The sequence below is a fragment of the Sapajus apella genome, unplaced genomic scaffold, assembly GCF_009761245.1.
Source record: "Sapajus apella isolate SASKATOON/1434 unplaced genomic scaffold, GSC_monkey_1.0 scaffold2, whole genome shotgun sequence".
Lineage (NCBI taxonomy): Eukaryota > Metazoa > Chordata > Mammalia > Primates > Cebidae > Sapajus > Sapajus apella.
In genome coordinates, this window is record NW_022436942.1 from 22,602,133 (window position 1) to 22,622,502 (window position 20,370).

General features: G+C 38.0%; 1 long non-coding RNA gene across 1 annotated transcript in view; it reads right to left on the reverse strand.

Moving 5' to 3' along the window:
* LOC116560617 overlaps positions 1-20,370 on the reverse strand; it is a 63,304-nt gene that overhangs the window by 13,305 nt on the left and 29,629 nt on the right. The gene's annotated exons all lie outside the window — the stretch shown is intronic.

Genomic DNA, 20,370 nt, shown 5'->3' on the forward strand with positions numbered 1-20,370 from the left:
TCTTAACAGACTCCTAACCAACTTTCATGCTTTCACACCTCCAATCTTCCCCCTCTTTTAATTTACCAGTCACGGCAACAAATCAAGAATCCATAAAAGCTGTTTCCACGAGATCCCCTTGTTATGCAGTAGCCACTGTTGTTCATCATATCAAATTAAAGCTCTTCCACTTGGCCTTGATTCATCCTTCATGCAGCTCCCCTTCCTCATCACTCCCACCTTCCACCATACCTCCCACCCCTACATCTAATGACTTTCTAAATGGAATCTCTTCTCTGGTTTAAATACTCCACTTCCTCTCTTTCACACATGACATCCTCATGCAAAACTTCAGGCCTTCATGCCAAAAATGTTCACCTCCTCTGCAGTAACTCAAATTTCTCTCCTTATAAAAATTATTGTAGCTGAGATTTCCTGAATACTTATTATGCGCCATGCATTGTGTGAAGGGTTTTGCATGTATCATCTCAGTTAACTCAAAAAATCTTTTTGAGGCAAATACTATTTTATGAAAGAGTTAACTGGTTTTTGGAAAGATCAGTCATTTTGCTCAATATTACATAGCTAATAAATTGCCCAGCAATGACTTAAACTATCGTTTGTCTAAACTCCACATAAAACTTCCTATTGGCAGGAAGACTTCACTTAACCCAACAATGACAATGCTACTGCTTTGTAACTGCACAGCAGTTACAAGTATAGTTTCATTTTGCTGCTTTGCCACTTGTTTCACATTATTAAGTGTTCTTAAGTCTTTTATTGTTGTTGTTGTTGATGGTAGTGTGTGTGTGTGTGTGTGTGTGTGTGTGTGTGTGTCAGAGACAGAGACAGAGAGAAAGAGAGAGAGAGAGAGAAAAAATTTTCCCAAACTAGACTCTAGAATGGGAGACCACAGAAGGCAAGGAATGACTTTCATTTGTTTATTTTTAAAATATCAATGTCATCTGTCATTGGAGGGCAGGGCTCTGCTCTTTGGCACTGGGAGCATAGGAACACTAGGATGCTCACAAACCAGTATTCAGAGGTGACTTTGTATAAAACAATGGTATGGCCACATGTGGGTTAATGAACTCACTTTTAGATTCTTCTCCTTAAAACACATAATGAAGTTAGAGATGGCCCATGGAAGAGGATGAGGGGCTGGCTTATGACAATAGTGATCTTTATCTAAAAAGATAAAATTTGGAGGGTAGGATATAGCGAAAATATTTAAATTAAAGAAGGCTATCCTGTGAATAAATATATTTGCCAATCCTGAAATAATGAACAAGAGAGGCACATTTTGAAACAAAAGAATAAGCTGTTTTGCATTCAGTTAGCAGACTACTAGAACTCATTACCCTGAAAGAATTGCTACAAGCTGAAAATACAAGAATTTCTAAGATGGCTTAGACAGACTTCCTGTTCAAGATGGCAGTATAAAAAGGACAGTCCTTTTCTCCTATTGCGAATCACCAAAAATAAAAAAATCACAAGGAGAATGATAAATCTTTCATGAAGCTACGAGAAAGATGAACCAAGCAACAGATAGAAAGGGCATCAATAGAAGCGGCCATGAACAGGACTGGGGAGAAAAGAGGATGCACCCAGCTGCAGATGTAAAGAATCAGTATGTACGCTGCTTCTAGGAACACACCTTCAGTACAAAACCAAAATCTCTCACAGCAGGGTATACAGGCTGGCAGCAAGAACTTTCCTAGGCCTACTTTGCTTCAGAGAAACAAAAGAAGTGGGACTGAAGGAATTACACAAACAAGCCTATTTTCAGAAAGCAGTGTGATGGAGGGAGAAGATAAATCTTGCCTCCTGACTAGTCCTACAGCAACTTATATTCAATTGGCTGGGGAAATAGACAGGATAAAATTCACACATAAACCTCAGATCTAAGAAAAATTCCTCTTAGCCTGGAACTCTGAGCTCTCAACCACTCGGTCTTCCTACAAATAGTGATACAGGGAAAACTTATCTCATTCAAAGATGAGTAGTTATAAAAAGCAGACTTCCACAGTAGGTAGCAGGAAAGAATAAACAGGTTTTTTTTGTTTTTTTTTTTTTTAATGTAAAGAAAATCTAAAGGCTATAAAGGTTAGAAATAGCAGGTCCAACAATCTAACAACAGAAGCCCCAGAAGGAGAGAAAAGTGGAGGAGAAAATATTTAAAGAAACAAGGAAGAAACATCTTCCAGAATTAAAGATTAAAGACCTTAGACTGGAAGAGCTCATACAGGGCCAAATAAAACAGATAGCAGAAATGCACAATTAAATACATTACACTGAATTTTAAGAACATCAAAGACAAAGAATTTTGAGAGAAAGAGTAGATTACTAATTAAGGAATAAGCATCAAGCTGACATCAGATGTCAACAGAACATAGGATGAAAGAAACAATGGAGTAGAATCTTTAAAGACATAGAGGAAAAAGGCTCATGACTATAATCCCAGCAGTTTGAGAGGCCCAGGTGGGTGGATTACTTAGGATCAGTAGTTCAAGACCAGCCTGGCCAATATGGTGAAACCCTGCCTCTACTAAAATACAAAAATTAGCAGGGCATGGTAGGTGCCTATAATCTCAGCTACTTGAGAGGCTGAAGCAGGAGAATCACTTGAGCCCAGGGAGGCAGAGGTTGCAGTGAGCTGAGATCATGCCACTGCACTCCAGCATGGGCGACAGAGTGAGACTCCAACTCAAAAAAATAAATAAATAAATAAGAACTTTGCACAGCAAAAGAAACAATCATTAGACTAAACTGGCAACCAACAGAATGGGAAACAATTTTCGCAATCTACCCAACAGACAAAGGGCTTATATCCAGAATCTACAAAGAACTAAAGCAGATTTACAGGAAACAAACAAACTCATTCAAAAGTGGGCAAAGGATATGAATAGACACTTTTCAAAAGAAGACAAGTATGAGGCCAACAAACATGTGAAAAAATGCTCATCATCATTGGCCATTAGAGAAATGCAAATCAAAACCACATTGAGATAGCATCTCACGCCAGTTAGAATGGCAGTCATTAAAAAATCTGGAAACAACAGATGCTGGAGAGGATGTGGAGAAAAAGGAACACTTTTACACTGTTGGTGGGAGTGTAAATTAGTTCAACCATTGTGGAAGACAGTGTGGCGATTCCTCAAGGATCTAGAAATAGAAATTCCATTTGACCCAGCAATCCCATTACTGCGTATATACCCAAAGGATTATAAATCATTCTATCATAAAGACACATGCACACGTATGTTCATTGTGTTGCTGTTTACGATAGCAAAGACCTGGAACCAATCCAAATGCCCATAATGATAGACTGGACAAAAAAAAATGTGGCACATATGTTCCATAGAATACTATGCAGCCATAAAAAACAATGAGTTCATGTCCTTTGTAGAGACATGGATGAACCTAGAAATCATCATTCTCAGCAAACTGACAGAAGAACAGAAAAACCAAGCACCTTATGTTTTCACTCACAGGTTGGTGATGAACAATGAGAGCACTTGGCCACAGGGAAGGGAACAACACTCACAGGGCTAGGTGGGGTGGCAGTGAAGGGGAGGGGAGAGGGGGCAGCAGGGAGGAGGGGGAGGGATAACACTGGGAGAAATGCCTGATACAGGCAATGGGGGTGGAGGGGTGGAGACAGCAAACCACCATGGCATGTATGTTCCTATGCAACAATCCTGCAGGATGCAGGACGTGCACATGTACCCCAGAGCCCAAATACAACAACAAAAAGAAAGAACAAAAGAAAGAAAATGGGTGGGGGAGGGGCAAATAAAAGTAACCTTATAAGGAGAAATAGAAAGGAAAGGTGATTAAATACTTTGGTAAAGTTTATTGTTTTTTAAAAAGCTAAGATTAAACCAAAGAAGAAAAGGCATACCTGTGAAACTACAAACTAAAAATCCAGACAATATCAACATGATAGAGGAATGAGTTATGGAAAACAAGAGATCCAACAGAATGCTAAAGAACTTGTCCAGTTAGGGTCTGAGATAATGACATATTTAAGAAATAGTAAAGGGGTAAATAACATGAATATGGCTATTAAGTCAAGGGAAAAACTACAGGAACTTCTGAAAATGCCATCTATCAAAGAAGCAGAAAACGTGAAAAAAATAGAAAGGTTTTGATAAATATTATTTCATCAAATAAGAATATTTTTCCAATAAAGAACATGAAGAACACATAAATAAAATTAACAGAAAGATGGTAGATTGGAAAAAACAGTTGTAATATTTAAATTTGATAAAAGACTTTACCTAGACCAATACTTTGCAAACTTTACATATGAAACACCTGGGGATCTTGTTTAAAAGTGGATCCTGAATCAGTAGGCCCGGGACAAGATCCAAGATTATGCATGTCTTATAAGCTCCAGGTACTGCCAATATTGCTGGTCATGAACCATTCTCTGAATGAAAAATATCTATTTTCTATTATCCTATTACTTCTGTTATTCTATTCTATTCTATTCTTTCTATTTATTCTCATGTTAATAAATAAAAAAAGGATGATAACCCTAATAGACTAACATATCAAGGATGTGAGGAAACTCAAATATAAATATATGCTCTCCAGTATTCTAAAGTTGCATGTATTGGTAATTTATTATTTCTATAGCTCAAAAGTATTCCTTTATATGTACATATCACTATTTGCATAATCATTCACCAGCTGATGGACATTTGGGTTGTCTCCAGTTTTTAGCTGTTACTAATAAAGTTGCCATAAACATTTTGTGTACAAGTCTTTGTGGGAATATATGTGTTCATCTGTCTTGGGTAAATACCTAGGAAGGCAATTGCTGGATTTTTACAATAAATGTATGTGTAACTTAAAAAGAAACCACTAAACTATTTTCCAAAGTGGTTGAACTATTTTCAATTCCCATCAGTAGTGTATGAGAGTGCCACGTTGCTCCATATTTTCATCAACATGTGGTATAGTCAGTCTTTTTATTTTAAGCCATTCTAGTTGTGTGTAGTGGTATCTTACTGTGATTTTAATTTGCATTTCCCTGACGGATAAAGATAGTGAGCAACTTTTTATGCATTTATTAAGCATTTGTATATCTTTTTTTCGTGAAGGCTGTTCACAACCTCTGTCCATTTCTAAATTAGTTTGCCTTCTTATTGACTTGTAAGAAGAGTTCTTTGTCTATACAAAGGACTATGCATGTCCCTTGTCAGAGACATATGTATATACAGCTGGGCACAGCAGGTGCCTGTAATTCCAGCTACTCAGGAGGCTGAGCAGGAGAATTGCATATTTTATGTATATATATGGATCTCTTCTCATGGTCTTGTGTTTTCATTTGCTTAAAAGTCTCTTTCAAAGAGTAGAAGTTCTTAATTTGAAAATCAAATTCATACTTTAAAAATTTTATGGATCCTGCTTTTTGTGCCCTGGAAAAATTTTACCTATTCCAATGTTGTGAAGATTCCTTCTTATGTTTTATTGTAGAAAAGCCTTGGCTCCATCTCAAACTAATTTCTGTCTATGATGTGAGGTAAGGGTCAAAGCTGTTGTTGTGATGGCTATCCAGCTGTTCTAGTATAATTTGTTATAATAGTATCATTTCCTACATTGAATTACCTTGGCAGCTTTATCCAAAATGGATTGACCAATAAAATAATAGAAACAGAGAATAGAATAGTAATTGCTAGGGGATGGAGAAGAATAAAAATGGGAAGTTATTGTTTAATGGGTATAGAGTTGCAGTTTTACAAGACGAAAACAGTTATGGAGATGGATGATAGAGATGGTTGTACAACAAACATTATGAATTTATCTAATACCAATGAGTTCCACATTTAAAAACAGTTATAATGGTAAATTCAATGTTATATATATTTTATACAATAAAAAATTGGAAAATAATTTTGACTAAATGTATGGCTCTACTTTTGGGCTTTTCTATCCCAACCTATCTTTATGTTAATATCACAGTGTTTTGATTATCACAGCTGTATAGTAAATCTTGAATTCAGGTAAATCCTCCAACTATTCTTTTTCAAAATTGTTTTGGCTATTCTAAGTCATTTACATTTCCATATGAATTTTAGAGCCAATTTGTAGATATCTACAAAAATATCTTGTGGGATTTTTATTGAAATTGCACAGACTCTTTCTTTTCTTTTAGTTTCTTTTTTTTTTTTTTTTTTTTTTTTTTTTGAGACAGAGTCTTGTTCTGTCACCAGGCGCAAGGTTGGAGTGCAGTGGCGCAATCTCAGCTCACTGCAATCTGCCTCCTGGGTTCAAGCAATTCTCTTGCCTCAGCCTCCCAAGTAGCTGGGACTGCAGGTGCACACCACCATGCCCAGCTAATTTTTGTATTTTTTAGTAGAGACAGAATTTTACCATGTTGGCCAGGATGGTCTCGATCTCTTGACCTCATGATCCACCTGCCTAGGCCTTCCCAAGTGCCGGGATTACAGGCATGAGCCACCGCGCCCGGCCTGCACTGACTCTTTCTAAATTTAGTTTATTTAATAACCAAATTGGGGAAAATTAACATTTTAACAATATTTTATCTTCCAATTTACAAACATGGTATATCTCTCTTTATTTATGTCTTCTTTAATTTCCTCAGCAGGGTTTTGTTGTTTTCAGTGTTCAGGTCCTACATATATTTTGTCAAATTAATCCTTAAATATTTCATGAATTTTTGGATGTTATTATAGACAACGGTTTTAAACTTCTTATTTTCTAATTGTTCATAGCTAACATATGAGAATACAATTGATTTTTTTAACATGCTGACTTTATATCCTTCAACATATCTAAATTTTTTAGTTCTAACATATTTTTTTCTAGATTCTTTTGGATTTTATGTATATATATATAATCATGTTACCTGCAAATGAAAACAGTTTTACTTTTTTCTTTTCAGTGTGTACGCTTTATATTTCTTTTTCTTGCCTTAGTGTACAGGCTAGGATCTCCAGAACCACATGAACAGAACTGGTAGGAATGATCATCTTTGCCTTGTTCTTGATCTTAGGGGGAAAGTTTTCACCATTAAATATGATATTAACTGTAGGTTTTCTGTAGATGCTCTTTAAAAGACTGAGAAAATTTTTTTCTATTTCTAGCCTGGAGAATTATTAGTGTTGAATGTTGTCAAGTACTTATTCTGAATCTGCTGAGGTGATTACATGTTGTCTCTATTTTTTTGTTTACATTGTCAAATATATTGATGGATAGTCAAATACTAAACTGACTTTGCTGGATTCAATTTGTTAATATTTTATTAAAAATTCTTATATCTGTGTTTATGAGAGATATTAAACTATAGATTTGTTTTCTTATGATGTTTTTGTATGGTTTTGATGTCAAGATAATTTTGGCACCATCAAATGGGTTATGAAGTACCTCCTCCTTCCTATTTTCTGAAATGTGCAGTATTGGTATTATTTTTTCATTCAGTGTCTGATAGAATTCACCAGTGAACCCATCTGGATTTGGTGTTTTTCTTCCAAGGAAGGTTTTAAAATTATAAATTCAGTTTCTTCAATAGAGCTAGAGCTGTTCACATTTTCAACTTATGTGCCAGTTTTGATAACTTGTGTTTTTCAGAAATTTGTCCGTTTCATCTAAGTTGACAAATTTTTTTAACATAAAGTTGTTAATAATATTCCTTTATTAGCTTTTAAGTCTGTTGAATCGGCCAGACATGGTGGTTCACGCCTGTAATCCCAACAGTTTGGGAGGCAAAGGTGGGGGGATCTCTTGAGCCCAGAAGTTTGAGACCAGCCTGGCCAACATAGTGAAACCCCATCACTACTAAAAATACAAAAAACTAGCTGGGCATGGTGGCACACACCTGTAATCCGAGTTGTTCGGGAGCCTGAGGCAGAAGAATCGCTTGAACCTGGGAGGGGGGGGTTGCAGTGAGCAGAGATTGCACCACTGCACTCCAGCCTGGATGACAGAGCAAGACTCTGTCTCAAAAAAAATGAAAATAAATAAAAATAAAGCCTGTTGATATATGGTATCTCCTTTTTCATTCCTGATATTTGTAAGCTGTATCTTCTTTGTTTTTCAAAATCTGTCTAGCTAGAGGTTTATCAATTATGTTTATTTATTCAATGATGCTGCTTTTGATGTCATTGACTTTATTATTTTTCTGTTCTTCATTTCAATTATTTCCACTCTAATTTTTATTATTTCATTGTTCTACTTTTGCTTCATTTTTTGCTTCTTTTTATAGGTCTTTAAAATGGAATCTTAGCTAATTGATTTGAGATCTTTCTTCTTTTCAAATAAAAACATTTACAGATATAGGTGTCCTTTTAGATACTTCTGTAGCTACATTCACAAATTTTAATATATTGTGCTTCATTTTTTAATAGTCAAAGTATTTTCTATTTTACCTTGTGGTTTCTGTTTCATAGACTATTTAGGAATATTATATTTAATTTTCTTAAATATGAGAATTTTTCAGATATACTTTTGGTTAGGTTTTTAATCTAATTCTGATGTGGTCAGAGTATGCTCTATATTATTTCAATTCTTTTAAATTTAGTAATGCTTGTTTTATGGTCCAGCAAAATGGTGTACCTTGGTGACCATTCTGTATGTACTTGAAAATAACATGTATTCTGCAATCACCAAGGGTAATGTTCTGTGAAGGACAACTCAGTCAAGTTGATGAGTTATGTTGTTCAAGCCTTCTATATCCTTAGTGATATTCTGACGACTTGTTCTATCATCCTGAGAGAACAGAGTTTAAAATGTATTCTAATTTTGGGTTTGTCTATTTCTCTTTATAGTTATGGCACTTTTTGCTTCATGTATTTTGATGTTCTGTAATTTGCCAACTATTATTATTGTTATTTCCTTTTGATCATCTGAACCTTTTTTCATTATAAAATATCCCTTTTTATCTGTCTGACTATTCCATGTACTGAAGTCTCTTTTGCCCGAGATTAATCTAGCACCTTCAGCTTTCTTATTATTTGTGTTTGCATGCTATATCTTTTCTCATCCTTTACTTTTAACCTGTCTCTATATTTAAAATGCACTTTCCGTAGACAGTATATTGTTTGATCATGCTTATTTATTTTATTTGACAATTTCTACCTTTCAATTGGAAGGTTTAGACCGTTTATATTTAATGTAATTATCAACATAGTTGATATTAAGTCTATTCATCCCATCTGTTCTTTGTTTCCTCTTTCCTCTTTCGGATTAATTAAGTTTTAGGATTCCCCTTTTGTACTGAATAAATTTTAGGATAGTTATACTTTTTCATTTGGTTATTTTATTGATTATTTTATGGGATTTATAGTATGCAACTTTAACTATCAAAGTGTCTATTCAAACAATATACCCTTTCACATACAAAGTAAGGACAACAGTTTGCTTCCATTTCCTTTGTGCTATTATCGTCATACATTTTACTGCTATGTATGTTATAAACCCCAAAATACGTTGTTTTCTCTTTTGCTTTAAGTAGCCTGTTATCCTTTTATAAAACTTTTTTTTTTTTCCATTTAAAATTGATTGATTGCTTGCTTGAGACAGCATCTCGCTCTGTCACCCAGGCTGGAGTGCAGTGGCATCATCTCAGCTCACTGCAAACTCTGCCTCCCAGGTTCAAGCAATTCTCCCACCTCATTCTCCTGAGTAGCTGGGCCTATAGGCATGTGTCACCATGTCTAGCTAATTTTTGTGTTTTTTTGCAGAAACAAAGCTTTGCCATGTTGCCCAGGCTGGTCTCTAACTCCTAAATAGCCTGTTATTATTTTTTTTTCTTTCCTTTTTTTTTTTTTTTTTTTTGAGATGGAGTCTCACACCGTTGCTGGGGCTGGAGTAAATGGCATGATTTCAGCTCACTGCAGCCTCCGCCTCCCGGGTTCAAGCAATTCTCCTGCCCTAGCCTCCCAAGTAGCTGGGATTACAGGTGCCTGCCACCACGTCCAGCTAATTTTTTGTATTTTTAGTAGAGACGGGGTTTCACTATGTTAGCCAGGCTGGTCTCAAACTCCTGACCTCGTGATCCACCCACCTTGGCCTCCCAAAGTGCTGGGATTACAGGCGTGAGCCACTGCGCCCGGTGCCTGTTCTTTTTTAAAGAAAATTTTAAAACGATAAAAAGCTTTAACATTTGCCCACATACTTACCATTTCTGGAACTCTTGTAAGTCCAAGTTTCTATTCAATATCATTTTCATTCAGTCTAAAAATCTTCCTTTAACACTTAGCATTCATTCAGATTCTGTTTGTGTAGAAACCAGTCTTTATTAACCTTTATTTTGAAAAACATTTTAGTTGGACAGAAAACTTCAGATTGGAACATATTTTTCATTCAGTACCTTAAAAATGTTCCTCCAATGTTTACTGGCTTACATTGATTCTGACAAAGCGTCTCTAATAATTCTTATCTTTGTTCCCTTACATTTAATATATCTTCCCTGGCTACTTTAAAATTTTTCAGCAATTTGATTATGATGTGTCTTGATGTAGTCGTCTTTATATTTAGCCAGCTTAGGGTCACTGAGCTTCTTAAATTTATAAGTTTATAATTTTTACTAAATTGAGGGAAAATCATCCATTATTCCACCAAAATTTTCTTAATCCTATTACATAAATGTTAAGCTACTTGATATTGTCCTGTTAGTCATTAATCCCTTTTGTTTTTCAGTATTTTTTTCTATCTATGCTTCAGTTTGCATGGCTTCTTTCTATGTCTTCAAGCTCTTTTATCTTTTCTTCTGTAGTGTCAAATCTGTTATTAATATTAAACCCATCCAGTAAATATATATATACACACATATATACATATATATTTTCACACACACATATATATGTATATGTATATATATACACACACATATACACACACACATAATATATATACATATATATATGTATTATGTGTGTGTGTGTTTATTTGTTTTTGTACTTGTTCATGGTGGAAGAACAAGTTCCATATCAGTTACTTCTTTGTCATCAGAAACAGAAATTTCTTATTTGGCTCCTTATTTTTCTCTTCATATTTCATGTTCTGTAGTTTTGCTAACACAAGTTTGGATTTTTTTTTTTAATTTATCTTGCTTGGAATTCACTGGGTTTCTTAGTGACTTTAATCAATTTAAGAAAATTCTGTGATCAAGGAATAATTTTGTTCTTGCATAGAAAAAAAAGAGAGAAAAATTCTGTCACTATTTCTTCAAACATTGCCTCTGCTCTATTCCTTCTCTTGTTTAATTTTTGAGTTTTAATTATCATTTGATACAGGTCTTCTCACTCTGTTTTCCATATATCTTAACTCTCTGATATTTTCATATTTTCACCACGTTATGATTCATTCTGGATTTCTGTTGACCTGTCTTCTAGTTTACTAATTATCTCTTCAACTGGGTCCAATCTCCTGTTACAAACCTTCTACTTGGCTCTGTTTTAAATCCACTAAATCACTTTTTACATTCCCTGAAACAATTTTCAGGCTTATTGTTTAACATGTGCCTGACAGTTTCAATCTCTGAAGTCTGTGCATCTGTTTCTGCTGCCTGTTGTTTTTGCTGATTCTCACTCATGGTGCCTTCTCTTCCTATGCGCTTATTTGCTTGTTGCCTTTGAAAAATTATTTGTGGAGATTTTTGAGGGTTAGGATGAAGAGGTCTTCACTGAGGAAGGATTTGCCTTTGTTCTTGCCAGGTGCCCAGAGGAAATACTAATCTGGAATCATTTTAAACTAAATTCAAATTTTGAGGTTTTGACTACCTAGTGATATAAATTTGGGCTGCAAATCAGGCTGGCTTGGACTTTTACTTTCTGCTCTGCTCAGTGCCAAGGAAATTTTCTTATAGTCCTTCCTCGGAGATGTGGCAAAGGGAGTAAGTTAACTTCTTGGTGTTTTGTTGGTTGGTTGGTTGGTTTTGGGTTTTTTTGTTTGTTTGTTTGTTTTTTGAGACAGAGTCTTGTTCTGTCACCCAGGCTGGAGTGCAATGGACAATCATGACTCATTGCAGCATCAGCCTCCCAAGTATCTGGAACCACAGGTGTGTGCCACCACACCAAGCTAATTTTGTTATTTGTAGAGACTAGATCTCCCTATATTGCCCAGGCTGGTCTTGAACTCCTGGACTCAAGAAATCCTACTACTTTGGTTTCCCAAAATGCTGGGATTACAGGCATGAGCCACCATACTCAGCCTAGGCTTACTTCTGTTTCACCCTTATACTAAAGGCATAACTCTTTGATTTTTCAGTTTTATATAGGGACAGTCTCCTATTAGATTCTTAACTTCGAGCCAGCCCTGAGTGTGAAGTTCTTAGGCCAGCCATCTAAACCTGAGTGCAAGTTTGCTTCTATCAGCAAATGCCTTCTGGTTAAAAGTAGCCTTTTTGTTTCACTTACCCTAGTAAAATGCTTTGTTTCACTTTGAGTTTTCACTTTCAATTAGATTTTGGCTTGATATAGCCTTACTATTTTGTTGGCTCTTTCATGCTTTTAAGATGTCTTAACTATTTTATCTAGAATTTTAAAGCTGTTTTCAGCAGGAAAGCTGATTCAAATAACCTAGCCCCAGCCTTTCACATTCCCAGAAACTGAAGTCAATGAAAAATAAAATAATAAAATTAAAAAATCCCATTAAATGGCCTCTATAGGTAATACAAACCATCATTGATTGTTTTTGGTTTGTTTTGGGGTGAAGAGGTTGTTTTTTGTTTTTACAGACGAATGTGTCTTCCTTAAAAAGCAATTGAGAAAATACCCTGTAATATGAGACATTGTAAGGATTCAAATATAAAATAACTTCCTCTTTTCTGAGAAAATAGTTTGGGAAGATAAAATCTCACCTTATGTTGAGTATATATGATATATAAAGTCTTTCACAATACCTAACATACAGTAGGTATTTAATAAATACCCTATACCTACTTTCCCTCCTCTCTCCTCTAGCTCTTCAGCTTTGAATAAAATCTAAGTTGTCCAGCTGCTTAAGATATTGTGATTCAAAATAAATAACCTGTGAGTCTATCCCTGCTTAGAGTAAGTGGGATGGTCAGTATGATATTTCTCTAAGACCCTCCTAGTCCACAGTGATAATTACATGAGACTCTGTCTCTCTCTCATGCGTGCGCGTGCACGCACGCGTGCACACACACACACACACACACACACAGACAAGACTACATAACCTTATAAATTACTACTTTTATGGTCTTTTATTTTCAGGGATTGTTATGAAGCATAATGATCGACATATCATAGAACAAACTTAAGTTTTATTTAGAAAATGAAGACTTTTAGATTCCAGAAAGAAATAGTCTTTTCTACTGTACTCACATAAGACTTGGGAATTTCCCAAGAAAGAAATGAGTAAGAACTTAATATAAGATCTTCCTTCAGGGACTTGAATGAGGATGGAGCAACCTTTTTACATTAGAACAAGCATTTTACTAGGGTACTGATGGCCACTATGCTGAAGATGTAGAAATCAGGCCAGAGCCACGTCCTTATCTTTTTTTTTTTTTTTTTTTTTTTTGAGAGTGAGTCTCACTCTGTTGCCCAGACTAGAGTTCAGTGGCACAATCTTGGCTCTTTTGTACTTTTAGTAGAGATGGATCTTTTCCAAGTTGGCCAGGCTGTTCTCAAACTCCTAACTTCAAGTGAGCCGCCAATCTCGGCCTCCCAAAGTGCTGGGATCACAGGTGTGGGCCACCGCGCCTGGCCTCCTTACCCTTTAAGGAACAATGTTTGTAAGATTGCAAGAGGATAAGAAGGTGCAGCAGTCTGCTCCCATTCTCACTACCAATTTCCAGTTATTACAATCAGTACTACCTCCGTATTAAAATGAAGTTTCTTCCCTATCAAGTATGCCTTTTAGTTCATATTCTCCTAACCTGTGATTTCCCTGCTTTTAGAGTTCTGTCCAAGATATTGAAAGACACCAAGAAAGAGAGGAAAGCACAAATTCATAACGTTTTTAAAGTTAAAGAAATCTTCAAGATGGCCTGATTGAAGGTTTGTCCATATGTAGCAGGAAGGCAGAGAGGTTATGAGGTGCTCAAGGTGATAGACCCACACTGGAACTCCAGGGTTCTTGACTTGCTATACACATCCCACTACACTGTGCCACTGGTTCCCCTCAAGCTCTCAGAGCTCTCCTCATCCATGCTTCATATATGGAGAGAGTAAGGCAAGAGCAGACCTTGAGGCCAGTTGAATGAAGTTTTTTACATTGCTGCTAGTGAAATTCAGATGAATTGGGACTAAACAGAGAACATAGAGTTAGGAAACATCTTCTAGAGAGGGAGAATGGGACAGGGTTTGGAAGTAATGGAAGGTCTGGACTGATGAGAGAGGGAAGGTATTCCTTGTAGATAAAACTCATATTTGAAGTCTCAGTCCAAAGAAAGGATGAGATATGTTGGGAGAGAAGCACAATAACAAAAGTGATAAAAAATATGGAATACTAGCTCAGGCCAACAATACTCAGATAACAGGGCATATTTCAAATAATATTAATTTTCCTACTCTAGCACAAGTAAGATATGGGGTCCAATTAATATTTGAGAAGCATATAAAAGAACTGAGTTAATTTTAGCTGGGAAGGTATAAGGGAGATGTGGCTCTTCCTTTCCACAACAGAAATGAACTAGAATTGCGATTAGGAAATTAAGATTGGGCATCAGGGGCAATCAGCTGTGCACTTTTAACTGAAAGAGGCCAAAGAGTCAGGAAATCTTGAAACAAGGTCTACAGGAGACACCCTTCAGCCTGGGATGAGTTAAGTTCAGTCCTGCCTGGAGGCAGAAGGAGGGATGAATGTCCTGTAATAGAGTCTAGAAGTCTGGATCAGGGCCAATTCATGGAAACAAAGCATCTCATTATGGAGAGAGGTGGAGAATAGCAGGAAAAATCTCCAGCCTATTTGCCTGGGACTTCAGAGCAGTGTAGAAGTTTTCCGGCTTGATCAATTTTAGACTCAGGTCATAACAAACAGATTTCAGTTAAACCAAAACGAAAGAATTTCCCATGATACTGCCATGAAGCTTGGATCTCACTCATTAGGGGGCTTAGCTCCTGAGAACAGTCAGCACAAACAACTTAGGCACTGCTGAGAATGAAAAAAGACGGAGGGGGCTGGGCGCGGCGGCTCACACCTGTAATCCCAACACTTTGGGAGGCTGAGGCAGGCAGATCACCTAAGGTCAGGAGTTCAAGACCAGCCTAGCCAACATGGTGAAACCGGGTCTCCACTAAAAATGCAAAAAATTAGCTGGGTGTGGTGGCAGGTACATGTAATTCTAGCTACTTGGGAGGCTGAGGCAAGAAAATTGCTTGAACCCTGGAGGTGGAGGTTGCAGTGAGCCGAGATTGTACCATTGCACTCCAGCCTGGGCAACAAGAGTGAAATGCTATCTCAAAACTAAAGAAAAAGAAAAAGAGGGATAAAAATTATTGCTAAGTTGGATGCAGCCATAAAAAAGAATGAAATCATGTCCTCTGCAGCAACATGGATGTAGCTGGGGGCCATTATCTTAAGTGAACTAACACAGGAATAGAAAATGAAATACTGCATGTTCTCACTTATAAGTGAGAGCTAAACATTGAGCACACATGGACATAAAGATGGCAACAACCTTCACTGGGGACTACTAGAGACAGGAGGGAGGAGAGGGGCAAGGACTGAAAAATTATCTACTGGGCACTATGCTCACTACCTAGGTGACAGGATCAGCCACACCCCAAGCCTCAGCATCATGCAATTTTTTAAAAATTATTGTTAAGTTGGAAATTTAGGATTCAACTCTGAGGCCTTGGAGCTTGTCAGGGAGGGTTGGTTAAGTGAGGGTCCTCCCAGCCTAGTGGCTATGCAGGAACTTGCTTCTGGGAACCCATGGTGAAGGCTGGGTGTGTCTGAGCGTGTGCTGAATTCCTGGCTTCAATTACAGACTACCAGGCGGCTGAAGAGTCTGTCATTGCCGATGTCATCATATTTACATGATTCAAAGGTCCCCTCTCCAGAATGAGGGCCTCTCTGCTCCTGCTGCCATCTCCTACCATTGTGTGTACTGTATGAAGAAGCAGGGCGTCATGGGAGGCAGGGTGAGGGTCTCCCAGGCGTGCCGGCCCACTCCCACCGAAAGAATGAGGTAATGATGGTTTGGATAATTCACACAGCACTTCCACTGTCCTGGTCATGGCTTCCATGTTGCAGGCTAGATTTGGCTAGATTTAACGGTGGGATGCTCTCAGAAGTGTGCTGTGGTGTCGTGGTTACCACGGTCACCTAATAGTGGAATGCCCTCACTTTAGAAAAAAAGAGAGATTTTATATTTTTCTGGGATAGAGGTAGAACTATGAATGAGAAGATTTTAAATTTTCCTTTCTTTTTGTGTGCATGTATGTTTTGTTTTGCTTTTTTGAGACAGGGTCTCACTCTGTCACCCAGGCTGGAGTGCAGTGGCATGAACAGGGCTCACTGAAGCTTCCATGTCCTAGGCTCAAGCAATCCTCTCAACTCAGTCTCCTGAATAGCTAGGACTACAGGCACATGCTCCCACACTTGGCTAACTTCTTTATATATATATAGATAGATATGGGGGTCTTACTACATTGCCCTGGCTGGTCTTGAAATCCTGGGCTCAAATAGTTCCTCCACTTTGGACTCTCAAAGTGCTGGGATTACATGCATGAGCCATTGTACTCAGGCTCAAATTTCTGTTGAAATACTCTACAATACTTTTCCGTTCTGTGCCTGTGAAAATCTATTTAAATTCTCTTCCTGCCAACATCCTAGGGGTTCAAAAGAGTGTGGGTGCTTCGTCTGACTCTTTCAAGTAATTGTTTCTAGGCTCTGCCTCTGGAGATGCCATTAGAAAACTGATAGGCACGGGGAAACAGCTTCTCTCCATAGAGTGAAACTCCCAAACAACCAGTCCCACATTCCTCTCTGACTCATGCTCCCAACCCCCCATTGTGCCCTAAAGGTCAATGGGCTGGGAATCAGGCCACATCTAGGACAACTGCAGCTGGAATAAGATGTCTATTCTGATAGCCAGGACTCACCTCCTCCCATCCTCAGCCCTGGGTAACTCCCTGGCCCGTGCCCCAAGTATTATGCTAAGATGCTGTCAGTCATGAGAAGAGGATAGTCAACAAGGAATCTACCCTAGAGCCGACAGCCTTGCTGGGGAGATCAGATCACAGGCTCCAGGGCTCATCTCTGATCCCTCCACTTGCCATAGCAGAGCATGCTCCTGGTCCCCGAGAAGGAGACACTTCTCATTACCTAAGTTAGTGGATGAGAGCAAAGGCACACATGATTTTTTCATTTGCTAAGTGTCTGCAATGTGCCACGTCCTATGCTAAGTGGTAAGTATGCAGTGGTGCATAATTCTTGCATGTAGAGTACTGTCTAGTGGTAGACGCCACCATTAAACAGGTTCACAAATGTAATTAGTGTTACAAAGAAAAAAGGGAAGTGAAATAAATCCTCATTGCTTTACCTTTGGATACCTGCACTCATAAACACACATACAAACACACCCTTTGAGTCTATTCCTGATGCTTGCTCTGACTCAGTGTTCCTATCAAACCCAAGGCAGTGGAAATATGGAGTCTGCAAAAATCCACAAAGTGGATAATGAACAAATCAAGAATAAAGAGTTGACCCTATGCCAGTATGAAAATTCACCCCTGCCTATAAGTCTAGCTAGAAAAGTCATATCAAAATTGGTCACAAATTCTATTTACACATCTAGGTTGAATAAATTTCATCTTCGATTCCTGAAAGCCATTCATCTCTGTAGCAGAAGAGCCAAAACAATTTTTTTTTGAGAAATAGAGGTACACTCAACCACAGGGAAGAGAGGCCTAAAAAGATGGTTTCAAGTCACCCTTACTTCCTCCCTCTATGTCCCATTCTGAAATCACCGAGTCTTCGGCCTGCAGACAGAGCTTTGGGGAGTCTTCTCCTTCATTTCACTGCCTCCAAAATCTGCAAACACGAATTGACCCCATTTTTCTAGCTCCTCAGACAGAGGGACTGCCCAGTTTCCTTCAGCAAGCCATGCTGTTGGAAAGTTCTTTGGTAATTCTATTCATTCTTTCTCTACAAAATTAATTCCTTTCTTGATACTTTGTCTTTTAAATCTAAGTATGCCAAGGGGAAGAGGTAGATACATTATAATATTGCCCCCTCATCCTTGCATAAAAAGGCTGAAAAGTGACCACCTCTTCCTTCTGCTTCAGAGAAAATTCCAGCAGGGGTTCAAGGTGGAAATACATAAATTTGGGAAGCTCAGGCTGGGACTTTTCTCCTCTGCCCTCAGCTAGCATAACCCAGGTTTGGAAGACCTCTGTGCAGCAGACTGGGAAAATCCAGGGGTAGTTTCTAGGTGGTATTTCCTTCTCTCACATATGGTCACTCCAGAAAGTTAAAGGTCAATGGACAGATGTCAGGTGTTAAAGCTTCTTTGCTTTACTGTGAAACCTTTTCATACAGAAAAAATGGGTAGACTGAATGACGCAAGAAGCATATGGCTGGTTAAATTGAATTCCGCAGGTCACTCTATGGTTCCAGAATAGAACCAAGCAAAACAAAGTGTGGAGTCCATTTGGACAGATAATTACAGCTGAAATTTAAACAATATTACAGAAAAATCTAGACATTAGGTTTACATTGTATTTGGTCTTTATGCTTTACTTCATGTGAGAGGAGCACCTTAGTCATATAGAAGTCAGAGTCCCAGAAACCTTAGCCTCTTGTTCTCAAAAGCTAAGGGGAAGAATAAACATTTTAGCCCTCCTGAAATTATTTTATTTATGGCCCTGCCTTCAGCTAGGAAGACACATCCTAGGTTGGTCATTTAGGTCCTCTACCAATTTCATTCTAATTTCTCACCAAACCCATTTCTTTAGACTTTTCCTACTTAGAGCTATGCTTCAACCAAGATAACCCTTTCAACAACACCCCCAGCCTGACTTATTCTCACGTTTAAGCCTCAGATTGAACAATGAATGCCTCCCATCACCTAGAGTGTTGTCTTCACAGGCTACTTCCCAAAGTCTCCCATCAAAACGCAGCTCAAATCCATTTCTTGCCGAGTCTTCCCTTATTAACTGCAACTAATTGAGATTCCTTCTTTACTCCAGTTTAACTTAGCCGTTTAGTTTCAGTAACATGTAATTACATAAGCCTGCAGGTGAGTGCACATGTGCATATGTGTGTGTTTCTATGGGACAGTGGGAGATTGAACTATCTAGTTTCCCCACTCCACTCCTTGGGGTTCTTCAGTAAATGCTAAAATTATTTTTGAGATGGACTAACTGCTCATGACAGAATGAGACACAAACACTCTTCTGTATCAAGTTCTGAGAGATGGGCCAATGATTAATAGCAATTTTAAGAATGGAGAGAATGGTTTACAGAGAATAGATACCCTAATGCTGTACTCTATCGGAATTCACACTTATGACATTGTTTGGGAGCATTTGATTAAGTAATTTCTAGTATCAGACCAATATCTAAACTCGCATTCAGAAACAGCATCGAGTATAAGCTTTATACAGGGAAGAAGCATGGTAACCTAGAGCAGCACCTCGCACATAACGGAGGCTCAGCCAGCATTTGTGGAAGGAAGGGAAGGTTGAAAGGAGGGCCTGAGAGGGGAAAGAAGGGATTGAGAGGGTCAATAGGCTCTAAATCTCTCTTTATTGTCAGTTGCTAAAGTTGGTTGATTTTCCCAGCAAGAGAAAGCCAGTCAATGATTTCTCTGACTACAGGAACTGGAAACCATGGGGATGAATATGAACTCTGGTTAATAGGAAAAGGAATATCAATATGGGAAAGTTTCTCGTACAATGGAAAACAAGATAGAGATAAACAGAGAGTCAATGCTGGAGTGCCATCATCGCTATGAAAGCTAAGAGAATGAGGGGTAAGGACATTTCTGGAAGGCAGTCAGAGAAGACTTTCCAGAGGAGGAAGAGGAGATAATAGACGAGTTTGGCAAGAAGGAAGCTACAGGATTGAGCACACAGGAGTAGGACTGAACAGAACAGCTGTGTAGACCAACAGAAATGAGACAGGGTAACTATGAAAGGGGAAACAGTTAAATAGTTTATCTTATCATGAAAAGGCTTTGTTGAAAGTCAGGAGAACTGAGATGGTGGGGGAGTGAGTAGTTAATGGGAGAAATTGGCAAGAGACCTAGGAGCTTTAGATTTGTCTTTTCTTAAGCATATGAAACATAAGTGCTCAAAAACATTCCCTTCTTCACATTTTAACAACAAGCAAATGGGAGCAGAGCTGTGAGCCCTTCCTCAGGCAACTGACAAGAAAAGTGCTGTCAGTGACAATATTGTAGCATAAAACAATCAGCTTGGTGCCAAAAGCGAAATGAAT